Here is a 15,081-nt window from a genome sequence, read left to right on the forward strand (position 1 = left end):
TTGTTGGTGCGCCACTACCACGAACAAGTCATGCATCAGGGACGACACTTCACCGAAGGCGCCATTAGGGCGGCGGGCATTTGGGTCGTTGGCATGAAAAGGTGCGTGGCCAGTAATCTCCACAAATGTGTTAGGTGCCGAATGCTGAGAGGCAAAAGCCAAGACCAAAGGATGGCGGATCTACCTGTCGACAGACTTAACACAGAACCCCCCTTTACCTATGTAGGACTCGATGTATTTGGGCCCTGGATGGTCATCTCACGTAGAACTAGGGGCGGACTAGCAAACAGCAAACGATGGGCGGTACTCTTCACCTGCATGAGTACACGAGCTATACACATCGAGGTTATAGAATCTATGGATGCTTCAAGCTTCATAAATGCCCTCAGAAGGTTCTTTGCAGTCAGAGGACCAGTTAAACAAATACGCTCCGATTGTGGTACCAATTTCGTTGGAGCATGCAAGGAATTACAAATAAACACTAAGGACAATAGAGACAATAGTATCAAAGATACCTGCGCGACCAAGAGTGCACGTGGACATTCAACCCTCCTCACTCCTCTCACATGGGCGGAGCATGGGAGCGCATGATCGGAGTGGTTAGGCGTATCTTGGATTCTATAATGCTAAAAACCGACCTGACTCGACTCACTCACGAAGTGCTAACCACATTCATGGCCGAAATATCAGCAATAGTCAATGCTAGGCCCTTAATCCCAGTGTCAACAGATCCAGAATCGCCAAGCGTTTTGACACCAGCAATGCTGCTGACCCAGAAAGTAGGGAACGTCCCCACCCCAGTCGAAGGCTTCCACTCTAAGGATATGCACAAACGACAGTGGAGACAGGTGCAGTACTTGGCCAACACATTTTGGGATCGCTGGAGACGTGAGTATCTGGTGACACTCCAAGAACGCCACAAATGGCAAACAGTGAAACCAGATATCCAAGTGGGGGATGTGGTCTTGTTGAAAGATAAACAAGTGGCAAGAAATGAATGGCCCATGGGACTTATAACAAGAACTATCCCAAGCGAAGACGAAAGGGTTCGCAAAGTGGAAGTACGAGTGGCCCAGAATGGGATCGTTAAAACCTTCCTAAGACCCATTACAGAGACTATCCTTCTAATGCCCAAATCGGACTGTGATGGGGAAAAACTGGTTACCAGTGCCGTGGACTTTTAAGAGACATTGTGGTGCGTCAAGCTAACCAAGAGCTGCGCACCCACCTGGCTTCCCTTACTGGAAGGCCTGGCCAAAGGACTTTGATGCCAGTGGTACCAGCCGGTATCACATTGCTATGGAAATATGGACCTTTGCAGTATATTGTTATGTTGTATGTATTGCACATATGTTCCACATAGCTTGCCATATAGTGGTATCTACAGATACCAGACGGGGAGTGTTATGGAACAAGAGCCACATTTCTGACTCACCCCCTCTCTCCTTTGCAGTTTCTGCCTGTCAGAGTTTATTCCCAGCTGCATGGAGTCTGCAGACACATACTGTGCCTGCGTGGCTTGCAACAATGTTGCACTCCTTGCCTGCGAGCATGACATCAGTGAGCTGCTACAGCAGTCTCTGAGATCCTCACCAGAATGGGCTAGTCTGCCCCCCCTCCTGTTTGTTCAGACATGGTCTGCCCCTAGACTTTTCCTTTGCCCACACCGCACCTCACTTCCTTTTCAACCCTGGAGACAGTGAGTAAAGAACCTTTCTCTGTTTATAACCCTTGGTGAGGCCATCTCTTTTTACCGGTTTCTAACTAATAATCACCACTACACACCATCCACAAGCATCTGTACCCTACTACCTTTTCCCAATAAAGTGGAGGAAATATTACAGGACTTGGAGTGATTTAAAAGGGAACTGTGTTAATGCTATCGGGAGCCATTCATACCAACGTGCCCTGGCTTCAGAATAGGAATGATGGCAGTGCAGTGCTGATTCTAGAGATAGTATGAGGAAGTTGCAGTGCTGGTTCTAGAGATGGTATGGGGAAGTTGCAGGGCTGGTTCTAGAGATAGTATGAGGAAGTTGCAGTGCTGGTTCTAGAGATAGTATGGGGAAGTTGCAGTGCTGGTTCTAGAGATGGTATGGGGAAGTTGCAGCTCTGGTTCTAGAGATGGTATGGGGAAGTAGCAGTGCTGGTTCTAGACATGGTATGAGGAAGTTGCAGCTCTGGTTCTAGAGATGTATGAGGAAGTTGCAGGCTGGTTCTAGAAAGGGAATGATGGCATTGCAGTGCTGGTTCTAAAGATGTATGAGGAAGTTGCAGTGCTGGTTCTAAAGATGTATGAGGAAGGTGCAGTGCTGGTTGTAAAGATGTAGGAGGAAGTTGCAACGCTGATTCTAGAGATGGTATGAAGACGTTGCAGTGCCGATTCTAGAGATAGTATGAGGAAGTTGCAGCGCTGGTTTAGAGATGGAATGATAATGTTGTAGTTCTAGTTTAGAGATGGAATGAGGATGTTGCAGTGCTGGTTCTAGAGATGGTATGAGGACGGCGCAATGCTGGTTCTAGAGATGCTATGAAGAAGTTGCAGCTCTGGTTCTAGAGATGGAATGATGAAGTTGCAATGCCGGTACTAAAGATGGTATGAGGAAGTTGCACTGCTGGTTCTAGAGATGGAATGATGAAGTTGCACTGCTGGTTTAGAGATGGTATGAGGAAGTTGCATTGCTGGTTCTAGAGATGGAATGATGAAGTTGCAATGCCGGTACTAGAGATGGTATGAGGAAGTTGCAACGCTGGTTCTAGAGATGGTACTGTAGTGCCAACGAGTATTCTAAAACAAATCTGGGGCAATCACCAACAAGACTCAGGTACATGCTGCAACATTTCAGTGACATTTCTGCAGACAGATTAATGGCCTATCGGATTAACAGCGGGGGTCCCTGGCAGTCCCATTCAAACTGAATGGGACTGCCAGGGACCCCTGCTGTGTTAATCCAATGTGCCATTAGTCTCTGCAGAAATGTCACTGACATGTTTGCAGCATGTACCCAGCATGTACCTGGATCTTGTTGATGATAGCCCCAGATTTTCCAAGGCAAGTTTAAGGCAAGTTTTAGAATACTCGTCGGTGCACCTGTATGAGGAAGTTTCTAGAGATGTTATGAGGAAGTTGCAAAGCTGCTTCTAGAGATGGTATGAGGAAGTTGCAGTGCTGGTTCTAAAGATGGTATGAGGAAGTTGCAAAGCTGCCTTCTAGAGATTGTATGAGGAAGTTGCAGTGTTGGTTCTAAAGATGGTATGAGGAAGTTGCAAAGCTGCTTCTAGAGATGGTATGAGGAAGTTGCAGTGCTGGTTCTAAAGATGGTATGAGGAAGTTGCAGTGCTGGTTCTAGAGATGGTATGAGGAAGTTGCAGTGCTGGTTCTAGAGATGGTATGAGGAAGTTGCAGTGCTAGTTCTAGAGATGGTATGAGGAAGTTGCAGCGCTGGTTCTAGAGATGGTATGAGGAAGTTGCAGTGCTGGTTCTAGAGATGGTATGAGGAAGTTGCAGTGCTGGTTCTAGAGATGGTATGAGGAAGTGCTAGAGATGGAATGAGGAAAATTAGTTACTTTTAACCCCCCCATCTCCCACAATACAAACAGTTAGACAGCTAGCACTGGTTCACACATTCACATCATAGTAGGTGAGGATGCAGGCTCTGCTTGCTCTTTGGCACAGCATGTGCTGCATTATTAAATGGTCTACCTGTTAGACTGCCAACAGGTGCGGTTACCAACGTCCCACAATGAGCAGTGATAGGGTTAAAGCATCACTCCTACTTGCTATGCCATAAAAAAAACTCCATTGCTTTACAAATTACCTTGGCTTTTCTTTGCTGCAAACGTCATTATGAAATATTTGCAGGGCTCCGTAAAGATGATCTCCACTGCACGACATAGCGTAACTGCTTCACACTTTGCCCCTCCGTCCCCCACTGAGTCCCAAAACTTCCCCAGGTGCCTGCCTACCACGGTTATAGCCAGAAGCGTGATGGCATAAGGCTAAGGCCATGCATGCGAAGGCTGTGACGTCACCCGCGTGAAGCGGGTGCGTTTTGTGTTTATGTTGGACTATGGGGGGGTGGGGGGGCAGGGCGCGTGACTAGGGGCGTGACGGAGCTGGTTCGTCCTCATTGAGCGAACCGCTCACGTGACCTGCCTGTCGCGCCAAAAAATCAGTTTCAACTGATTTCTTTCGCAACGCTCGTCCACTTCTGCTTGCGTCCGCGCGGTCAATGGGCGCGATCAACGCCTTTAGGCAATTTGATTGCGCCCTGCGCAGACACCTCCGCACGGTCTGCGGCAGTATGGACCTGCCCTAAGATTTACATTCCCTTTCGAATGTGACTTTTGGGGCCTAAATGAAGAAATTATAAAATGAATGTCAGATACTATAGCTGTTACTTGGTTGAGAGCTTTCAACATACATTGCTAACAGATACTGCAGTTAAAGAGGTCCAGTCCTACTTATTAGCCATGTCCAATTCGTATTTTACCAAGAATATCCAAGACCACTGCAGCTTTGTGATGACGGCAGCATTAGGCATCAGCCCCCCCTAAGAACAGCAGTGCCATTAAAATTAGGCTTCCGGCTTCATTCTGCAAAGCGGTTAAACATGCTTTATCATACCACACATGTTGAAAATGCAAACGTTTTCTTAATTGCATTTCATCTTTCAAGCGGAATATCGGCCAAGCGTTTGCACGAAAATCAACCACGCCATGAATCAACTAGGAACGTTTTAACGGGTGAACTTTAACCAATTCCCACCACGTGAAGAGAGGACGAGCGATGGAAAGAAATAAGTTAACTTTCTGAGCTCAGAAAACAAAACACGAAGAGAAAATAATAATAATAATAATAATAAAGCTACCCCCATCTAACAGCCAAATTCCTACATAACTCAATCTGGACATCTCATCTGGTGTGAACTGCACTCATTCCTAGTGTAAACCCCACCGCGCTCTGCAATGATATACTGTAATGTCACCTCGCAGTCTGGATTTACTATAAAGGGCTGTGACGAGTTTCAGAGCAGTAAACATTGCGGCGAGGTGTATTTCACACTGAGCTGGTTTTTATGAAGAACACTTCACCGCCCGGCTCCGGCGGCCCACGGTGATGAATGGTGAAAGATGCGTGACAAGCTTCATCATTGTTTGTAAATCTTAACTGTTCCTGCTCACTAACTCTGCAGGCAATTTTCAAAGACAGCGACCGACAGAAGGACAGCGCTGCTTCCCCTGAAGGTTATTCAACTCGCGCCTGCCTTTATTTTACTCACGATGGGACCGGCTCGCAACGGCTAAGAGAAAGGGCTTTAACCGTAAACCTAAATTACCCCTACGCTGCAAGTGACTGAAAGTGCTATTTATCTTATACAATTATTCAGTGCTCATTTAAAAAAAAAAAATATAGAGGCCCTGTGTGTCTGCTTTCTACATTATTTCCTAATAAACAAGCTCAGCGTCTCATGTGTTATAGTGATTAAAAACTGCAGCGTTCCAATGACGTGGTAATGAAATAAGAACTGCACTTGGGATTAATGTGGGTGTGTGTTTCTGAGAAGTAACATTTTATCAGTAAAAAGTCCAATATTTGGTTTTGTTATTTTGATGTCTGTTTTAGAGAAATTTCAAGTTTAGAAAGAAAATTGGGCGGGGGTTGTTGTATCTCATGTCGACCGGGTTTATGCTAAACAGTTAATCGTATACTGTACTTGTGTAAAGCATGAAAACAGAGAGACGCTATCTAAAAGAAATGGAGTGGAACTGTAGGTTTTGGCGATATGAATATAACAGCACCTTTGTGGTTTTGAGAGATAATGATAAATTAGACCAGTGGTGTTCCTAAATAGCCCTTATCAGTGTAAAATATATGAAACAATGATGTGCAAAGTAAAAACGCACAAAATATTCTGTTTTCTTGCACATAATTTAAGGATAACAAAAGTGAGGATCTCGCTTGTAGCAATTGTGACTGTTGAACACCATGTTAGTGATCTGATTACATTTATAGTTCATGATGCAAACTCCTCACCCCTGCCACATGCAGCACTTATCATCTGAGATCTGACTCCAAAAGACTATTCATGGTCCCAACGCTCAACAAAGTATCCGGCCGCTCCTCCTTCTCTTACCGTGCACCCCAAAACTGGAACAACCTACCGGACACTCTTACATCCACCACCAGTCTAAGTTCTTTCAAATCTAAGGCTGTCTCACATTTTAATCTGGTCTGTAACTGTTTCATACGCCTATAATATATATTATCTCTAACTGTGCATGCAATGTCTTGTATATAATGTATACCCTGTTCACTTATGTAACTGTATTTGTAACCATGTATTATTTGTCTTAACTCTGTGCCCAGGACATACTTGAAAACAAGAGGTAACTCTCAATGTATTACTTCCTGGTAAAATATTTAATAAATAAATGTTGCTTTCTTTGCAATGGTCTGTGACATTTTCCTGTCAAATCCTTTACTCAATACATTAACCTAACGTCAGAATCACCTTGTATAAGATCACAGTTCGCCATAGACTATACCACCTCGCTAAGTGTGTCCGAACACAGCACCGTCATCTTAAAGCAGCAGCTTTGTGTTATGGCCAAGATTACAGAATGTTACTCTCCCAGCAATGCCCTGCTTCACACGTATCTAAGCGCTACTAACGCAGGACACAACATAGATACAAAGCAACATAAATTCATGTTAGCAAATTACTAGGTGGTTTCCCAAAGAAGTACCAAATAAGCCGTCACCATGAGGAACTGCCCTGTTAATGCCACAGCTGGAAAACAGGCTCCTAACATTGCTTTGAGATTTCAAGGTCCACAAAGGTCAAAATTTGCTTCATTAGCCAATAATGCCCCAGATTTCTAGAAGCATCAGTCCTCACTTCTAACAATTCAACAGAAAATAAACTTTTTAGTAATCCTATAAAAATGCATGTTTCACAGCAGTCCTTTAGCTCTCAATTTTATCATGATGCAGAGATTTGTGATTCAGCAGTCATTTCTTCCTGCGGTGAATGTGACTGAATGATTCTGGTGCAATATCAAAGGTTTCAGAATTTGGAATGTTCTTTAATCTTTCATCCTTAAGAAGATAGAACATTTCTGCTCCGAGTCTAATTTCTACAAAGCCTCATGTATTCATAAATACTCATTTTCCTTCTTTAAAGCAGCAGTTTGCACTGAGAGTTATTTTATTGACAAGATCTACTCTTGTCCTTTCAGGAAATGATTGTATTTATTAGATCTGATGCTTCGTTCAATTAAATATGAATAGTTAACATATTACGTGTCCGGGAGGTCAAAATGGAGCTATCTATACAGCAATTCAACAATTTTTTTCACGCCATATATAATTTGAGTAGATACTATTAACAGTCATGAGCATTACTACTGCAGCTTTCTACTGGACTGCTGGTTAAATGTCATGGGCTGTGGTTTTTAACCTTTTATTGTGAAATTCAGAGGAACTCCAATCCACTTTAATAGCGCGTCTGAGATCAGATGCATTGTAAGGAACCCCAACTTTCTCTAATAGCGCTACTGAGATCAGATGCATTGTAAGGAACCCCAACCCTCTCCAATAGCGTGTCTGAGATCAGATACATTGTAAGGAACCCCAACCCTCTCTAATAGTGTCTGAGATCAGATGCATTGTAAGGAACCCCACCCTCTCTAATAGCGCGCCTGATTTCAGATGCATTGTAAATTCTTCTGTATTTTATATAATTGTCAAATTACCTGAAAATTGCAGGGAACACTTTAGGGATGCCCGGGGAACCCAAGGGTTCCTAGGAACACCGCTTGAAAAACACCGGTATAGGCAGAACACCAGTAACTGGTGGAACAGTCAGAATCTTGAGAACCGCGGTATCCCCGGAACTAAAGATCGCACGGTTTAGCTCTAGGGGAACCTGAATGAATAACTTAAATGAATAACTTACAAAGAGCTTGCAAAAATGGAGAGCTGCAGATGTCTAACAGAGCAAGTTATATTTAACATCTGCTGAAGATGCCAGCAACATATTACTAGATTACTAGCATAACTGAAAAAATAAATAAAACATCTCTTCAGAGGTATAAGGACGGTTTATACAAAACAGACATTTTCGCTTCAGCAAAATAATAAATGATAACATTTTTTTTTTTAAATCCTGGAAAAACCCCATGATATATCTAAGTGCATTTAACAATAGAAAATCCAGGGATGGGAGAAAAGGGAGGGGAAGGGGACTGGGGGGTGCTCCCGCATCAGCAGAGGTAAGGAAAAAGTTAAAGGGCGTATTAATTATGACCAAAAACTGGTGCAAAAGGGGATGAGGATAACTATAAACAAACACACAAAAGATTCCCCCTTGAATGCACTCAGATGGGTCAGTAGTAGTGATATGATTAGTACATTAAAAACCTTTTATCACATATAAAATGATGTTGTAAAGAGGGACAAGGTAAACATAGTCCAGGACCAGTCCCTATTGGCAAACCAAAGAATCTTCCTGCAAACAAATACACGGAAGATACATATAGATGGCACTACATCAAGACACAGTGGGCCAAATGGCATAGGTAGTCACCCATATATGCCTACAGAAAAGGTACTAATCCAGATAGTGGATGTCCTTATGTCTAAAAAATCAGCAAAATCAGCAATAGAAATTACAATCACTATAGCTATTTGACGCATTATCAGTAAAAATACTGCAGTCAGTGAATAAGTCCAAGCATTGTGGCTCCTTCAAGAAGTGGAGTTAATAAAAAAAAGTATACTTGCATGTATGTACAGTAGGTACAGTTTTATATATAGAGCTTGAGTATATATATATATGGCACAATACAGGGTATTATAATAAACGTTATGCAACAAACATAATAACGGTCACGAGGAAAGGAAATCCCTTCCCTGTAGAGGTTATCGAAACAGACTTAAAGACAAAGGTCATCAGTAATGTTTAACCCAATAAATATACCACTGCCACACTCCTATACATAGGCGAGACTGCACTTTGTAATATGTACGTTCCTGATCTCTTAGTGTGGCAGGCACAATTCTCACAGGACACTGTAGGCAGGACCAGTCTTTACAAACCGTTCTTTGTGCGTCAGAAAGAAAAACACATTTTTTCAGGAAGGCTTCATACGTAATTTGAGCGCATAATTACACATATTGAGCAGGTCAGCGATTGTTTGGACCTGTAACTACAGTGGTAAATGTAGTAATACTGACTCATTCATTTCAAGACCAAGGAGGGACAGGGTTTTCCCAGAAAGCTATTACAACAAAGAAACACACAGGTACAGTATATTAACAAGGAAATACAGTTGAAAAAGGTACAGTCACCTACATTTTGTCTGCTATCGCAGCATTTTAACCTCTTCACTGCCAGCGCTGCAGCAATGTGCTACAGGCTTCTTTAGTTTCAAAGGGGGGTTAATGAGATGTAATCCTGTAAGTAAGATCATGTTTTTGGTGGAACAGCGCATATCACAAATCATATGCGTTCCGTGAGACTTTTGTTCCTTTGATCATACCAGTTTGCCACTTAGCTAGATACTGTAGAAGTGCAATCTGTACCATTGCAACAATTGGGGACGAGTGAAGACTACCCCTTCCAGTGGGTCTGAGCAGGGGGTGAAATTGTATATATTTTATTATATATTTCTATAACACTTTTTCACTTTTTGTGTTACTTGTCTTATTTACTCATCAGAGGAATTTATTGTTTTCACTTTAAGTATAGTGACTACCCTTTTATCTGTTTGCGCCTATTTTTCACTTTACCACAATAGAAGTGCAATCTCAAGCAGCATCTCATGTTTGGGGGAAGAAGCCTTCATCCTAAAAAAACGTGCTGCACCATATAATGATTAAGAGTATTTATGTTTGCTTCAAGACTCCCATGGTCCTGTCTGGTATAAAAATGGAAAAAGAAATAAAAGGAGCGTCAAGTAATCCTAACGTGCAGAACCGTGTTTGACCAATGCCCGTCCGACAAGAGAGCTTACCCTCGCAGTGGTAACGTCTCCGTTAGAGATTGCGCGACTAGAGTGCTGTAAGAATGGGCAGCGACGGGAAATATACCAGGAGTGGACAACTCCAGTCCTCAATGGCCACCAGCAGGTTAGGTTTTAACGATAGCCCTGCTTCTGCACAGGTGGCTCATTCTGTGGCTTAGCCCAAGACTGCAGCACCTGTGCTGAAGCAGGAATATCCTGAAAACCTGACCTGTTGGTGGCCCCCTTGAGGACTGGAGTTGGCCATCCCTCGTCTATATTGTCCTAATAGGGAGGGGGCATAGAGGGCACTGATAAATATGATTTGATAGGGCATTTTAAAGTGTGAACGTTTAGTAGTTCAGTTGTAAAAAAAAGGGGGGGGGGGGCGACGGTCAAAATTAACAGTAAGAATGGATTTAAATGAACAAAACGCAGTGTTTGATAAATTGTGAAAATAATGTTTATTTGAGAATGTTCCTAATTCATGATGGATGTACGTCTGCAAACCATTGTTCTGTTACATTGGATCTGCTTTAATAAACAAAATGTATATAAAAAAAAGAGTGCGCAGCATGGCTCAGCAGATGTAATTAGTTGTGTCTCCCTCAGCTTTTTGAGGGTCTCTATTCTGTTCTGCAAAAAGCACGTAGGCCCCGATGAAGGTCAGATGCACAGACCACAGCGTTGGTACTGTCTGCTTCTTTCCAAAATAAACATGTCGGTTTATTTTTTTCCAAAGATTTCAGCATGCTTTGGACTTTAATGAATGCAACTTTAGAACTGCAGACATGCCAGGCGCCTGTCTGACAGATTGGGCCTCAAAAGGATTGAGGTTCATTTTTTTTTACTAAGCAGTTATGTCACAAGACATCTTCAATTACCAGAATGGGCTGTAATGTGAGTTCCGGAGCCCGAGAGCGTCTCATGGCATAACACAGCCTAGTAAATATGGGCCTACATCCGGGAAGAGCAACTCACCGGAATAAGTATCAAATACTGTAATAGAATACATTTACGTGCAAAGTGAACATTTTCTGCTGACGTGACAAGTTCTTGATGCAGGGGCGTAGCTATAGCCCGGGCAGCCCGCGCTCTTGGGGGACCCGTTCTCCCCTCCCCCCCCCCCCCCCCCACCTGTAGTGACAGGCACTTGCTACACAGGCAGAGCAGGACGGCAGGGGAGGAACACGCTAGAGCGGTCTGGCCCGGAAGTCTTTCTTATTTCCGGTGTCTGCTGCTAGAGCGCACTCCTCACCTCGTGCCGTCCTGCTCTGCCTGTGAAATAAGTACTGTGTCTCTGCCGGCAAAAATCTCTGTTTAACGCCGGGGCCCACCGCCGCCGCATACCATCTCCCTGCGCCTGTCTATAACAGGTAAGCATTGAGGAGGAGGAGCAGGAGGGAGAGATCTGATGGTGTTGAGGGGGAGAGGTGACGGTGATGAGGGGGAGATCAGATGGTGATGAGGGGGAGATCTGATGGTGAAGAGGGGGAGATTTGATGGTGAGGAGGAGAGATGAGGAGGAGGAGGAGGAGGGGAGAGAAGGAGGAGGGGAGAGAAGGAGGAGGGGGAGAAATGAGGAGGGGTAGAGATGAGATGGGGGGAGAAATGAGGAGGGGTAGAGATGAGATGGGGGGAGAGATGAGGAGGGGAGAGATAAGGAGGGGGAGGAGGTGGAGAGAGGAGGGGAGAGATGATGATGATGAGAGAGAGGATCAGGGAGAGGGACAAAAAAATTGCAGTCAGTATTACTATTAATGAGGCCCTGGATTTTTTTTTGCCCGGGGGCCCACGCAAGTCTAGCTACGCCACTGTCTTGATGTAAACCTTCATACAACTTTCTACACTTCCAGCTCATAATTATCAGGATGGGGAAATATATCAAGCAGATGACAGGGGCATCTTAACCTAGCGCAATTCATTTTTCTAGTCATATGCAAGGAAGGTGCTAACTGGGTTTTCTATGTTTGACACTAATCTCCTAAATTCAGAAGTTAACTTAATTGCAAACCTGACCTCTTAATCTACCCAGGAAAAATTAAAAACAGGTTTGATCTATGTTTGATCTCATTATACTAGTGCATCCACCCAGTAACTCGTGTTTTAAATCCTGCTAAAAACCATTCCCCAAATCCCTTTCTCACGTGAAAGTTGCTGCGGCTAAAATAATTGATACATTGCTGTTATAACGTAGGGTTGTCAGACGTCCCGTATATACAGGGATTGTCCCTTATATAATTGACTTGTCACGATGTCCCGGAGAGGTCTGCCGGGATGCATAGTTGTCCCAGTATTTTCGTGCCTTGACATGAAATGCCTGAACTTAAAATGACTGCAATGAAATCCGTCATAAAAACGTAAAAGATTTCTAATTGAGTGTAATAGTTCCCTTTTCCCGATAGATGTCGACTTACTAAATTATTAAAATAATAAAGTTAGGACACTGCCTGGTCATCTTATAATACCATGACCCCACACCCCTGTAAGCGTCACTTCTTTCCCACCACGTTACTTCAGTGCGCGCCTTTCCCCGAACTACCAAGAGCAGAGATGAGAAAACCCAAAGAATATAGCAGTCAAGCGGGAGATACCCTACAGCCCCAAGAATTTGCAAATCATTCGTCACTCACTATAACGCCACTCGTTCATACTGGATTTCGGCTTCCCGTATTATAGAAACGAAAATGTGGCGACCCTAGTGTAGCGTGAAATGTACTTTGTTGGTGTCAACAGCCAGGACCCCAATGTATCAAGGCAAATGTGGTGCAGTTCTGGGGCAAAAAATCAATAGGCTTTTTTTCTGTTCTTTGACACATTTGGTGCAATTGTTCTGCAGCACGTTTGCCTTTATACGCAGACCCCCAAATAGTTTGCCATGATTGATCCGAAAACCACCTGAAAGGTTTGTTTTGTTACAACGTCTTGTTTTTAATATAGGTTCTTCCTGTATGTGTGCTCACAGATATCTTTCACTATCTGCATTACTAGCCGTTTAGCCGTCAGATTGCATGTGCGCCCTATTCTGGTTCATGCTTCTCTGGCAAAGGGGAATGTTTTGTCCTCCTCTCCATGGTGTCTTCAGCTCTCTTTATTATTGCCTCCAAAAAGTATGTTTTATCTGCCGCAGTGAAGGACTGACTTGCACACATAGGGGCATATATATCAAGGCAAAAGTAGAGCTATTCTGGGGTAAAACAAATGTACCATGTGTGTCAAAGAAAAAACACCCTCTTGATATTTTCCCTTCATACATATGAATCAGGGGTTTGCCCCAGAATTGCATCAATTCTGTCTTAATACATATGCCCATTAGATACCCCATGTACTTACAATCTGACATCTCTATTGCGTTCCCACTAAATGAACGGTTCTACCCTTTTGCAGCAGCTGTTCAACAATTCAGTTATGAAATGAAATACCCCCAGTTTAGCTCAAAGATTTAGGGGTTTATTTATTAAAGTGCGATAGTGCCAAAGATCGCACTACAGCACAGAACCCCTTTTTGACTTGAATGGAAGTTTACGTGCGGTAGTGCCTGATTGGATGGTAGTGCCTGATGAGGTAATGCCTGATTGGATGGTAGTGCCTGATGAGGTAATGCCTGATTGGATGGTAGTGCCTGATGAGGTAATGCCTGATTGGATGGTAGTGCCTGATCAGGTAGTGCCTGATTGGATGGTAGTGCCTGACCAGGTAGTGCCTGATTGGATGGTAGTGCCTGATCGGGTAGTGCCTGATTGGATGGTAGTGCCTGATCAGGTAGTGCCTGATTGGATGGTAGTGCCTGATGAGGTAGTGCCTGATTGGATGGTAGTGCCTGATGAGGTAGTGCCTGATTGGATGGTAGTGCCTGATTGAATAACTCTCTTAGTTATTAGGGAAAGAAGTGGAATTTTTCAGCTTAATAAGGGGTGGTGTGTATTGAAAAAAAGGAAAAACGTGAAATTATGGAATACTTGTCTTAACAAAAAACTATAGCTGTGGGAGTCCGAGTGCCCAAACTTACCACCAGAAGCACCATGATTTAAGAAACGTTGCTGCTCCTAGCATTTATGGAGATGAGAAATGGCCACAAGCAATGATGTTACCAACATAACTGGGGAATGGCCAATGTTATAACAATATGTCCCTCACTCATGGCTATACAGACGTAGCAGCCGTTGTTGCACTGGTTAATGCGTTAGGATGGGAAATGGATAATGCCATTTTTTTCTGAGGGCCATAATGCGTTAAAAAAAAAAAAGTCATGATCTCCTAACGTGTTAACGGGTGCAGTAATGGTGGCCAAAAACCTACAGCCCCACCTATGTGGGTATATACATCTCGGCTCAATAGCCGGCTCTGCTGGAAACGTTGCATTATTGTGCATGTTCCACAATAAAAGAATTACTTCCACAATTTGGACTTATTAGTCTGTTTCTGGTGACAACTGTTGAACAGTTAGTTCTGTATTGATGTGCAACCTTTTTTAATGTGACTATTTTTGGTGTCCCCGCCAGTGAGGTTTAGCGCCTCCATTAAACTATTTCTCTTTCTTTGCTGAAACGATATCTTTTCTTACTGACGTTTACAGCCTATTCATCTGAACTGGCGGTAAAGGACCATATTTAGTAAGTGGTGACAGAATATGTTTTGCGGAGTAGCGCTGCTTCGTAATAATAGCTCTCAATGCATTACTGGTGGAGAAGGAAATACTTCCTCACCATGAAGTAACAAATGGCATGTTTCCGGACACCTCAGTTTTAGGATTCAAGTTGCAATAAAATGAAAACATAAATACAAGTAATTGTGTTGTAAGATTCCGCCTGGAAAAGGTATAGGTGGGAACAGAGCCCACAACTTTCTATCTCATGATTTTGGACAAACCATTTTATGTGTCAGAGTTGACAAACCATTTTATGTGTCAGAGTTGCAGTACTGTGCTCCTTTGCCTTCTTCAGAAAGACCTCCCAGACAAAACCAACCACCTACTGCACAGGCCGCGTCCATGCTCAGTGTGACAGCGTGCGCGATGCAGCAAACAAAACACAGGCAGTCAATGTGGACATCCATAGGGTGCCCCCGCACGCG

The 15,081-nt window shown here is 43.5% G+C and overlaps 1 protein-coding gene across 2 annotated transcripts in view; it reads right to left on the minus strand.

Moving 5' to 3' along the window:
- DMRT1 (doublesex and mab-3 related transcription factor 1) overlaps positions 1-15,081 on the minus strand; it is a 199,909-nt gene that overhangs the window by 40,790 nt on the left and 144,038 nt on the right. The gene's annotated exons all lie outside the window — the stretch shown is intronic.

This window comes from Ascaphus truei, chromosome 1 (genome assembly GCF_040206685.1).
Source record: "Ascaphus truei isolate aAscTru1 chromosome 1, aAscTru1.hap1, whole genome shotgun sequence".
NCBI lineage: Eukaryota > Metazoa > Chordata > Amphibia > Anura > Ascaphidae > Ascaphus > Ascaphus truei.